This window comes from Vulpes vulpes, chromosome 5 (assembly GCF_048418805.1).
Source record: "Vulpes vulpes isolate BD-2025 chromosome 5, VulVul3, whole genome shotgun sequence".
NCBI lineage: Eukaryota > Metazoa > Chordata > Mammalia > Carnivora > Canidae > Vulpes > Vulpes vulpes.
In genome coordinates, this window is record NC_132784.1 from 77,999,035 (window position 1) to 78,011,080 (window position 12,046).

At 46.2% G+C, this 12,046-nt stretch overlaps 1 pseudogene; it reads right to left on the reverse strand.

Moving 5' to 3' along the window:
- LOC112930428 (large ribosomal subunit protein uL11 pseudogene) lies at positions 1-499 on the reverse strand (annotated as a pseudogene).
- Between the last annotated feature and the right edge of the window lie 11,547 nt (positions 500-12,046).

Genomic DNA, 12,046 nt, shown 5'->3' on the forward strand with positions numbered 1-12,046 from the left:
TTAACTAGCTGGGCATACCACTGCACCACTATTGATGTCATCTATGATGTCATGAGGGTGGTGGCCATCAACATTGCAACCCACAGATCGGGCAATCCCCAGGATGTCCAGAGACATGGTTCCAGAGAGTTCTCAGGCTAAAGATTGGTGCCACATCTGTCAGGCAATGTTGACCATCTCATCAAAAGTGGTATTTCCATCGTACTTAATGTTTTTCTGCTTCTTTCTGTCTCTTGGTGGTTCCTTGAGGACTTTGATAATCAGGGCAGAGGCAGAAGGCACTGCTTCAATCTGAGCCTGTCTGTTTTGAATGGTCAGCACCCCTGCCATCCTTAGACCCTTCCAATCTCCAATCACCAACCTTTTTTGGAGACACACCCAGCGGGCTGATCTTCCAGGCTAGGTCGGACTCGGAGTTCACTTCCCTGCCTGAGCACCTCAGGTATGCAATGTGGATCTTGTCGGGGTCCAACTGAGGCAGCATGGTGGAGGTGGCTGGGGTCAGGTGAATCTGGATTCGAGATGACCCAAGACAATTTCTCCTTTGTCTCCTGCAGCCGAAAGTTCCTTGCATATTTAACCCTGCTCTTGGCTAGCAGCTTAGCACACATGCACACTCATAGCCAGATGGATGCACACATACTTTTGTACACACATATGCTGCTACAAGAGTCACCAACGTGCACGTGCACTCACATACACACCTGTGTACAGAAACACATGCACACCAGCCTGTGGAAAGGTGTGGTGGAGCGGTGGGGCAAACTTTACACCCAGTCCTGTCCAGCCCCAATCCTGGAGGAAGGCCTCTGGGATACGGAGGCACAGGGAACATTCCCCCACAGTATGAATTTCAGAGCCAGTCAGCACTAATTACCAGGCGTGGAATAGGCCCATCCATCATCTCGGGGCGACAGGCTGGCCCCACAGCCACCTCGCCCCGCCCCCATTGCACTCCATTTCTCCTTGAGTGACCGCAGAATGGCTCTGCCGAGGACAGGCCTTGTAGCGTCGGTCCTGTCCAGAATTACGACCGTGGACATGCCCTGGCCCAGCTGCTGGCTTTTGCCTCTTCTCTCTGCACTCTGGGAGAGCTCCTGGGACACTGCCCCAGGCCCTTCCATGCCCTACCCTCTTCCAAATGGGTTTTACTGTGTGCTCCACACTGGGCTTCGTTTTCACTATTTTGCTGAAAATCTGCAATAACCCTGTGACTTGGCCTTTGTTTGGCCAGGTTTGCAAATGCAGGAAAGGAGCCTGTAGGAAATAATTTGCTCAGGGTCACTGGCCAGGATGGCTAGAGATGGTATTCAAAGCAGAGTCTGCTACATGCATGTCCCAGGATCCCAGGGCTTCTCCTGCCATCTCCTCTCTCACTTCCATGCAAGTGACTCCCCTAGTCACCCCCTTATTGCTGAGCATTTTCTCTTGGAAGACCTGGTGGCACTTCTTCCTCATCTTCTCTCTTATATCAGCTAAAAGAACCAAAGTCTGAAGGAGTCCCACAGGGGGAGGCCCAAATACCAGCCTTCAGGGCCAAGGCGTAGGGGCTGTGCTGCAAATGAGCGGCAACTGAGCCGGCTGGCATGAGAGGGGCCGCTAGCGATGCCTTCACTGTGGGCCAGGTCCGTGTGGTGGCAGCAGCCGGACTGGACTGGTTTCAGGACACAGAGTCGGAGCCAGGCTGTCAGCCCTGGGTCCCCCACCCCTGGTCATCTAGCTCTGCTTCCTGGGGACTGTGTTGGAGGTGTCTCTGGGGCTAGGGCAGCATGGTCCTCCCCGGAAACATCCACTCCCCTGCTGAAATGAGTTTGAAAGCCTCCTTCAAGGCAGAGACATGTCTTTTTCTCATTATCCTCAGCTTCAAGGATGGAGCCTGGCACCTACAGAGCTGGTGCTCAGTCCATAGCAGCTAAAACAAAACACAACAACAAGTGCATTTCTGAGTCCTATCTACTTATTTAAATGCTGCCATTCTTCTGTATCCAGTGCAAACCCCCACCCCCAGCAAGGATCTCTGCTCTTCCTGGCTAATAGAACCACCCCTCCTCCAAACACAGTGCCAAGCATACGTTGCCTTGTATAATTGGTAACATGTGCATGAGTATTTGCCTTTTCACTCCAACTCCTAGGAAGCTCCTTAGGAAGTTGCCTCATACGGTGCTTCTTTGGCCTCATCTATGCCTATAAATGTGCAGCAGACACCTTTGATTCAAAGTATATAATGTCCAGGGAAGCCTGGCTGGCTCAGTCCATAGAGCATGAGATTCTTGACTTTGGAGTCTTGAGTTCAAACCCCATGTTGGGCTGGTGTAGAGGAGCTCACTCAATTTAAGAGGGAAAAAAAAAAAAGGTCTTAAAAAACCCCACAAAGTATACAATGTCTATACTTGGGCAAAGATTTTACTTTATAATGATGACATGGATGTTATTCTTATTTAACGAGTCTTCTCAGGAAACCACTAGAGGAAGGAATAGCAAAGCACAGCTTCTTGTGGTTATTATCAGCCAGGGTTTTCCCTGACAAGTATCTCTCAACCAGGGAATCATGCATTTGTGTTTGGGTGGTCTTTCTTCCTCACTGCTGCCCCTCGCCTCTGTCTTTGATCCCTGGGGCAGGATCTGGGACTCCATGGATGGGCTGCATCTGTCAGAACTGGGGGCGATGGTTCCACACCCTTCATGGACATAAACATCTGGCGTCTGGAATTTTAGCTGAAGGATTAAACACTGTGACAGCCCAGCAGATAGATTGTCTTTCCTTATCTGGTCAGATGGGCCACCTAAAGAGAATCTGTACTCTGTTATTGTCTGGGGTGGGTGTGGAGGGAGCTTTATCCCCTTTCCCCCTAATTGATATGTAGTATCTATAGAATTCTCATATCCAAACACCTGAGATATTTAACCTAACAATTATTAGGGTGTGGAAAAAGCAAATACACCACGAAGCTCCCCCCAAGTGTATTTTTTTTAAGATTTTGTTTATTTATGAGAGACACAGAAAGAGAGGCAGAGACATAGGCACAGGGAGAAGCAGTTTCCCTGTAAGGAGCCCAATGTGGGACTTGATCTCAGATCCTGGGATCACGTTCTGAGCTGAAGGTAGACGCTCAACCACCAAGCCACCCAGGTGTCCTTCCCCAAGAGAATTAAAAGAAATAACTAGTTTCTGATACTAACTAGTTTCAGGTAGGAAACACTATTCTTCCAGCATCATTTACAATTGCCAGGAGGTGGAAGTAACCTAAATGTCCATTGGATGAAGAATGTGTGGATAGGGACACCTGGGTGGCTCAGTGGTTTAGCGCCTGCCTTCTGCCCAGGACATGATCCTGGAGTCCCAGGATCGAGTCCCACGTCGGGCTCCTTGCATGGAACCTGCTTCTCCCTCTGCCTGTGTCTCTGCCTCTGTCTCTCTGTGTGTGTCTCTCATGAATAAATAAATAAAATCTTTAAAAGAATGTGTGGATAAAGAACATGTGGTGTATACATACAACACAATATAATTCAGCCTTCAAAAAGAAGGAAATCCTGCTACCATATGAACTTGGACTTCACGACATTATGCTAAATGAAAGAAGCAGGTCACAAAAGGACAAATACCGCATGCATGATTCTACATATAAGTTATGCAGGGTGGTCATGCCCTTAAACAAAGAGTCATGGTTGGCAGGGGTGGCAGGAGGAGACAGAAGGGGGTTCTTGTTCAGTGGATGTGGAGTTTCAGTCTCGCAAGAGGAAAGGTTTTAGAGATCTGTTGCACAAGAGTGTGCATATATTAACACTCCTGTGCACTAACCATGGATTAAAAGAGTAAATGTTATGTCATATGTTTCACCACAATAGTAATAAAAAAGCACCACTCTTGGGTAACAACTTTGTCCTAGGGATTTCCTTGGTAACATACCACAACCCATTCAATGGGTATTGTTTTCCTTGTTTCTTACTCGGAGGAAAGGGAAGTTCCAGAGATGTATTTGATCCCATGGCCACCTGACTTCAGCAGCCACGCTTTCTACCCATGCGGCTCACTCTTCCACCCCTAGGTGGGATTGGCCTGCTGCCCGTCATTCTCCAGGTAACAGCAGTGAGTTGGGGGCGTGAGTTTAGACAGGCTTCTCCGGTTTTGAAGGCCAGACGTTCCATGTCAAACCACCTCCCCAACCATATTAATTTCCCCTAATATATGTTCCTCACTTCTTCTTTTGTTTGTTTTTATTTTTAAGATTTTATTTATTTATTCTCCAGAGAGAGAGAAAAAGAGAAAGCACAAGCAGGAGGAGTGGGAGGAGCCCCACGTGGGGCTCGATCTCAGGAACCTGGGTTCAGGCCCTGAGCCAAAGGCAAACACTTAACCACCTGAGTCAGCCAGGAATCCCTCAGTGTCTGACTCTTGAAATAAAGACTTCCTCCCCTGAAGGTAGTTGTGGACATGTGACTAAGTTCTGAACAGTGAGACGTAAGCAGAGGTATCAGGGATAGTTTTGTGAGGAGTCCCTAAAATAAGGGCACACCCTTCTCTAGTCCTTCTTTCCGCAGGCTGGAATAAAACATGATGGCTGGAACTTGAGTGGCCAGTGTGGGTTGTGAAGTAAAGTCAAATCTGAACTTACAATTCAAACCGCAGCATGTGGACGCTGCCACATGCAACCCGTGCACAGAGCGAGTCTATCTGATTTATCAATGCTGCGTATGTGGCGTGTGGGAGGCATGCGAATCACCCTGTTGGTGTTCACATATTTAGTGGGACCTTGATCCGTCAGTGCTTGTGGTTAGAGGGAATCACAAGGCATTCACCAACTGGAAACTAAGGTCCACTGACTTCTCCCAGTGTCCCACTCATTCCTTCACTGAGTATTAAGTGAGTGCCTACTAGATGCCAGGCACTATATTGGCACTGGAAATACAGCGTCAAACATGACAGAGTCTGGGCAGCCTGGGTGGCTCAGCGGTTTAGCACCTGCCTTTGGCCCGGGGTGTGGTTCTGGAGACCCGGGATCAAGTCCCACATCGGGCTCCCTGCATGGAGCCTGCTTCTCCCTCTGCCTGTGTCTCTGCTTCTCTCTGCCTCTGTCTCTCTCTGTGCCTCTCATAATAAAAAAATAAAATCTTAAAAAAAAATGACAGAGTCCCTTACCCTCGGTACATGCACTATTATGGATTCATATGGTCTTCGGTCTTCTTTCCATTTTCTACCACATGGTATGAAATGTCCCAGTAAATATAAGGGGTGTGGGCGAAGGACTAAAATGTGGGAAGGAGCAAATCGAACTCCAATAAAAAAAAATACAAATAAAATAAAATGTGGGAAGGATTTTGAAATGTGACCGAGCAGGAGCAAGTTTTTTTTTTGCCTCAGATCCCTCCAGAATGCCTATTCTGCAAGGACCTAGGGGACATTCCTGCCCTGCCCTGTGTTGAGGGTCAGGATTGGGTGAGGACTACAATGCGAAATCAATAAACTCACCTACGAGTCCACCAACTGGGCCAGTCCTTTAAGTTTCTCTGGGGAGGAGCACCTGGGTGGCTCAGCAGTTGAGCATCTGCCTTCAACCCAGGGCATGATCCTGGAGTTCAGGGATCGAGTCCCACGTAGGGCTCCCTGCATGAAGCCTGCTTCTCCCTCTGCTTGTGTCTCTGCCTCTCTCTCTCTCTCTCTCTCTGTGTGTGTGTCTCTCATGAATAAATAAATAAAATCTTAAAAAAAAAAAAAAAGAATATAGATTGGGAGCCTGACATCGTATCACTTTATCTCAGCCTGTCACCCTGAAACCCTTATGTTGATGAAAATGATTAGAAGACCCAGCAGTCCGTTCTACTATTCACAATAGCCAAGTTGAAGGAAAAACCTAATGATCATTGACAGATGAATAGGTAAAGAAAATGTAGGGGGGATATATATTTATATATTTATTTTTAAATTTATTTTATTTTTTGGAACACTATTGAACTTTAAAAAAGAAGGGATTTCTGTAATATGCAACAACACGGATGTGGCTTGAGGGCCTTATGCTGAGTGAAACAAGCCAGACACAGAGACAAGTACGGCGTGATTCCACTTCTCTGAGGGAGCTAAAATAGCCGAGCTCTCAGACTCCAAGAGTGGAGTGGTGGCTGCCAGGAGCCAGAGGGAGGGGAAACGAGGAATTACTAATCAACTGGCATAAAGTGTCAGTTAAACAAGACAAGTAAGTTCTAGAGATCTGCTGTAAGGCATTGTGTCTGTGGTCAACAATAGTGTATTGTCCACTTGCAAATTTAAGAGGATAGATCTCTTGTTAAGAGTTCTTGGCACAAAGAACTAAAATAAACAGCTCACACTGAGCCAATGATTTATCTAGACTAAGCTAGGTGTTCTGATTAGTGCTCCAGAGAAACTTTCCTTCCATCTGGGGAGATATAAGAAGGAAAGATGAAGGGCACAGTCTTTGCTCTCAGGGAGGCTTTTGGTCCGGTGGGGAATCAGACATAAAATAACGGTAACCGGGGCACCGGGGTGGCTGTTTGTTCAGCATCTGCTTTCGGCTCAGGTCATGATCTCAGGGTCCTGGGATCAAGTCCCATATTGGGCTCCCTGCTCAGTGGGGAGTTTGCTTCTCCCTCTCCCTCTGCCTCTACCCCTACTCGTGCTCTCTCAAATAAATAAATAAATTATATATATATATATATATATATATATATATATATATATATATACACACTGCACAAGACAGAAGATGTAGCTAAAAAGGCAGGTAGAGATAAGTTTGGAAGGCCAGAAATGCTGTGCTAAAAACTTTGGACTGCATCTTTTTTGTTTTGTTTTGTTTTTTTAAGATTTATTTATTTACTTGAGAGAGAGAGAGGGTGCTCGAGCAGAAGGGAGCATTGGGCCAGGGAGGGGAGGGATAGAGGGAGAGGGAGAGAGAGTCTTAAGCAGATTCCGTGCTGAGCTGGCTGCAATGCTGGAACTCAGGGCCCCCAGATCATGACTCTGAGATCAGGACCCAAGCTGAAGCCAAGAGTCAAAAGTTTAATCAACAGCGCCACACAGGCGCCCAGGACTACATTCTTTATAAGACTGTCTAACTTGGAGGGAGATGAAAGGGCATGTTTTCAGGTGGGCAGTATGTAAATGGAGTCTGTGGGGCACCTGGGGCGGCGTGTGCAGCCAGTGAAGCCTGTGACTCCCAATTTCAGCTGAGGTTGTGATCTCTGGGTCCTGGGATCGAGCCAGGCCCCAAGCCCTACCAAGGCTTCCTGCTTAGTGTGGAGTCTGCTTGAGATTCCCTTTCTCCCTCTCCCTCTGCCCCTCTCCCTGATTATGTGCGTGCGCACTCTCTCTCTCTCAAATAAATAAAATCTTTTTTAAAATTAAAAAATATGTAAACGGGGCATCTGGGTGGCTCAACTGGTTCAGTATCTGCCTTTGGCTCAGGTGGTGATCCTGGGGTCCTGGGACTAAGCCATGCCTCCGGCTCCCTACTCAGCAGGGAAACTGCTTCTCCCTCTCCCTCTCTTCCTGCTTCTGCTCTCTTTCTTGCTCTCAAATAAATAAAATCTTAAAAATATGTATATGTAAATGCAGTCTGAAGGGTTCATTATCCCCTTGAGATGTACACCAAAACACAAACTACAGATCTTTCTGGAGTTACTCATAGCTTCCATCACCTTAATAATGGGTCCATGACCCAGTAAAGATTAGGGAGCACTAGGGAGCCACCATAATATGGGGCAGATGAACGATGTGAGGTTGTATTGAGGATTCATACTCTGATAGAGTGGAGGGGTTTAGAGGAAAGTTTTCAGAGGCTGATACAAACGCCCAAGGGGGATATTCAGCCGGTGGCAGGGGAATGAAGAAAACAGGACCAACTGAGAGGCAGCATGCACAGGATTTAGGGCAATAGGATGAAAGTGGTAGAGGGAAAGAGAGATAAAGATTAGAATTATGACTGGAACTCTAAGGAAGAAGATATAAAAGAAATTATGACTGACATAATTTTTTTATTTTTATTTTATATTTTTATTTTATTTATTTATTTATTTATTTATTTATTTATTTATTTATTTATTTATTTATTTGCTTTTATTTGTATTTTTGAAGTATGTTTAACATACAACTGGCACAATTTCTTTTAATCTGACTTAGAGACAGAAGGAATATTTTCACAAATCCAGCCGAGGGTGCCTTCCAAACCACAAGCTACTAGGCAGTTTGCCAGAATTTCATTTTAGCCTATGCTGTGTTTTGATAGGAGAGTCAGATACACTATTCTCATCCTCTATGTCATGTGATTCACATCTAGAAATTCTGTAAGATCCTAGAGTGACCTGTTTACCTATGTGGAGATGGTGTTTCCATGGGTCACCTCAGAGTGACCCCTGCCTTTGTAAACATAGCAGACGGTTTTTCCTGGGCCCATAGAATGGAGCCGTGTTGCACAGACTATTCCAATGTCCATAGCAGATAAGGAAGAGGACTCCAAGGTTTTCAGCCAGAGCAACTGTGCTGTGATTTTAACAGTGAAATAGAACGTAGGGAGAGAGGCAGGTGTGTGGGAAAGGTGAGGGTATGATAATCAAACTGGGTTTGGCCAAACTGAATCCAAGGTATCTCTGAGACACTTTTTAAAAAGATGTATTTTTTTTATTTTAGGAGTGGGGTGCAGAGGAGCAGAGGGAAAGAGAGAAGCTCAAGCAGACTCCCCACTGAGTGTGGAGCTCAACTCGGGGCTTGATCCCATGACCCTGAGATTACGACCTGAGCTGAAATTAAGAGTAGGGAGCCCAACTGACTAATCCACCCAGGCACCCTCAGGTATCTCTGAGACATTTTATCAGCTGCGGACCTTTTGGTTGCGGTTGACAAAATATTAAAACCTATATGAATAGAAGAGGGAATGTGCTGGGGTGCCTGGAGGGATCAGTCAGTTAAGAGTCTACCTTCCGCTCAGGTCATGATCCTGGAGTCCCGAAGTCCCACACTGGGCTCCTTTCTCCCTCTCTCCCTCTCCATGCTCTCTCTCTCAAATAAATAAATAAATAAATAAATAATATAATATAATATATATATATATTTAAGATTTTATTTATTTATTCATGAGAGACAGAGAGAGAGAGAGGCAGAGACACAGGTAGAGGGAGAAGCAGGCTCCATGCTGAAAGCCCAACGTGGGACTCGATCTCGGGTCTCCAGGATCATGCCCTGGGCTGAAGGCAGTACTAAACCGCTGAGCATCCAGGCTGCCCAATAAATAAAATCTTAAAAAAAAAAAAAAAAAAAAAGAAGAGGGAACATATTCGCTTACATGACTAAAAACTTAAGACATCTCGCTGCAAGCATGGCCGTATCAGGTTCTCAAATGATGTTGTGAAGCATCTGTCTCTTCCCATGTCTTGTCTTCTTTTTCTCTATTATGTTTTAATTGTAGGCAGATTCTCAACATTACAGCAGCTATGAGCACCAGCAGCTTCAAGCTTACCTTCTACTAGCATAACAACCCCAGCAATGCCACTATCCCAATGGTTCCAGCCAGCATCTCAGGCCTGATTCTGATGGACTCTGTCTGACTGGATACCCATCCTTGAATCAATTATTGTGATTTAACTGGCTAAATCGGTGGTGGTTGACAGTGTCTAAGTTGGCCCTTTAGTGATGGAACTTCCTAATATTTGTACTTTTGTATAGTCCCCTCCACTGGAATAACTTCTAACTAATAGTATATGGCAATGTTGAGGAGCTGCTACTTATTTTTTAAGTTTTTTAAAAATAAATCTATTTATTTATTTATTTTAAGTAATCACCACGCTCAATCCGAAGTGAGGCTTGACTCATCACCTCGAGATGGAGAGTGGCAGGCTCTTTGAGCCAGGTGCCCTGAGGAGTTGTTACTTCTGTGATTAGGTGACAAAAGATCGTGATTTCTCTTTTGCTTACAGATTCTCTCTTGCTAGCTTTGATGATGCAAGCTGCCACATTGGACACAGCCACATTGCTAGGAACTTGAGGATAGGCTCCAGCCAACAGCTACCAAAGAAATGAGACCCTTAAGGAACAGAATCCTGCCAACCACTATGCAAGTGAGCTTGGAAGCAATTCCTTCACCCACTGGGCCTTTAGACAAAACCCAGCTCTGGGAGACACTTTTTTTTTTTTTTTTTTAATTGGAGTTCAATTTGCCAACATAGAGCATATTATCCAGTCTGGGAGACACTTTGATTGCGACTTTACGAGACACCATGATCAGAGGACCCAACTAAGCCCTGCCCAGATTCCTGATCCACAGAAACTGCAAGAAAATAAATGAGTGTTGTCCTAGGCTATAAGGTTTGGAGCTAATTGGTTACACAACAGACAACTAGTGACACCTGGGTTCTATGATTGCACCCGGAGGAGTAGATGAGGTCAACTCACAGGTGAATCATGGGGACCGAAAGTAAAGAATATGTGTCTCCACAAAGGAAAGCTAAGGTGTAGTTACCAGAAGGAGGATGAAATCTGGGCAGGCAAAAGCATCAGATGTTTGCCTCACCCAAATGTTTAGGAATATAGGGAGGCAGCTAGAAACATACCTGGGCATAGAGATTTGACAGTGATTCATGCATCAGCGATTGTTGAAACTATAAGAATGGATACAATTGCCCCCAAAGAGAGAAGGGTCAGGAGCAGATCTCTTGAGAAGAACAACAATAAAGGGGCAGATGCAAGAAGAGCAAAAATGATTAAGTGAGGGGAGAGGTGGGGGAAGACATGTTTTTTTTTTTAAGATTTATTTTTTTATTCATGATAGAGAGAGATAGAGAGAGCGAGAGAGAGAGAGGCAGAGACACAGGCAGAGGGAGAAGCAGGCTCCATGCAGGGAGCCCAACGCAGAACTCGATCCCGGGACTCCAGGATCACACCCTGGGCCAAAGGCAGGCGCCAAACCACTGAGCCACCCAGGGATCCCCAGGGAAGATGTGTTTGATGCTGGACAAATTCAATTTGTCCGGTCAGTGGGACATGCATCTGAGTTCTGTTAGAAATCTGGGCATTTAGTTTAGAGGTTATATTTTGGGAAGCCATCAACATAGAAGTAACCTTGGGGGTGCCTGGGCACCACCAACATTGAGCATCCATCTCTTGATTTTGCTCAGGTCATGATCTCAGGGTCCTGAGATCCAGCCCAGCATCAGGCTCTGGGCTGGGTGTGGAACCAGCTTATGATTCTCTCTTTCCCTCTCCCTTGGCTCCCCAATCCCACCCCTGGCTCACTTGCTCTCTGACTCTTGAAATCAGGCATGTGTATGATTTTGCCCAGTGATAGTAGAGTGTGGAGGGAGAAGAGGGCCGGACAAATCTTTGCAGACTACATATATGCAGGCAGTAGGGGAAGGAAGAGAACGAAGCGTGGGAAGGGACTAGAGATGGGATAGTTGGAGAAGTAGGAGGCGACCTGAGAGAGAGACCCATTTCTGACTAGTCTACAAAGGCAAATACTTGAGAGAGGTTGTGTGATGGAGATTGAGAAAAGAATGAGACTGGCAATGAGGACATCATAGGTGGTCCTAGTGGGAGCCCTTTCAGTGAAAAGAAGGACCAAAGCCTGACAGCTTGGGCTTAAGAGTGAGTAGGTGGGACAGGAAGCAGAGATGCAGAAAGCCAACTGGCATAGGGAGAAGTTTCCTGGCCCATCGTGGGCAGACCTGTGTAGGCCGAGGAGGAAAGTCTGGGCTATGTCCCTCCACGCCCCTCTCAGCGGCCTCTCTTGGGTTCCATGACAGCCCGCTGAGAAACCAAAGAACCAAAACTTCCTGCAAACTCAGTGTTGGCAAACTTCTGTTATACAGAGCTGGTTATTCTAGGCTTTGCTGCTGGCCATGTGGTCTCTCTCACTACTCAGCTCTGCCACCGTAGTGGGAAAGCCACCGGTGACAGTCCATAACCAAGCGGGCACCTCTGTGATCTGATGAACTTGATTCTCAAACAGGCAGGGGGCAGGATTGGGCCCGTGGGCTGGGGTTTGCTGACCCCAGCTCTCTCTGGGTTATGTAAAGGGACTGGAGTTACAAAAACGGGGTAACT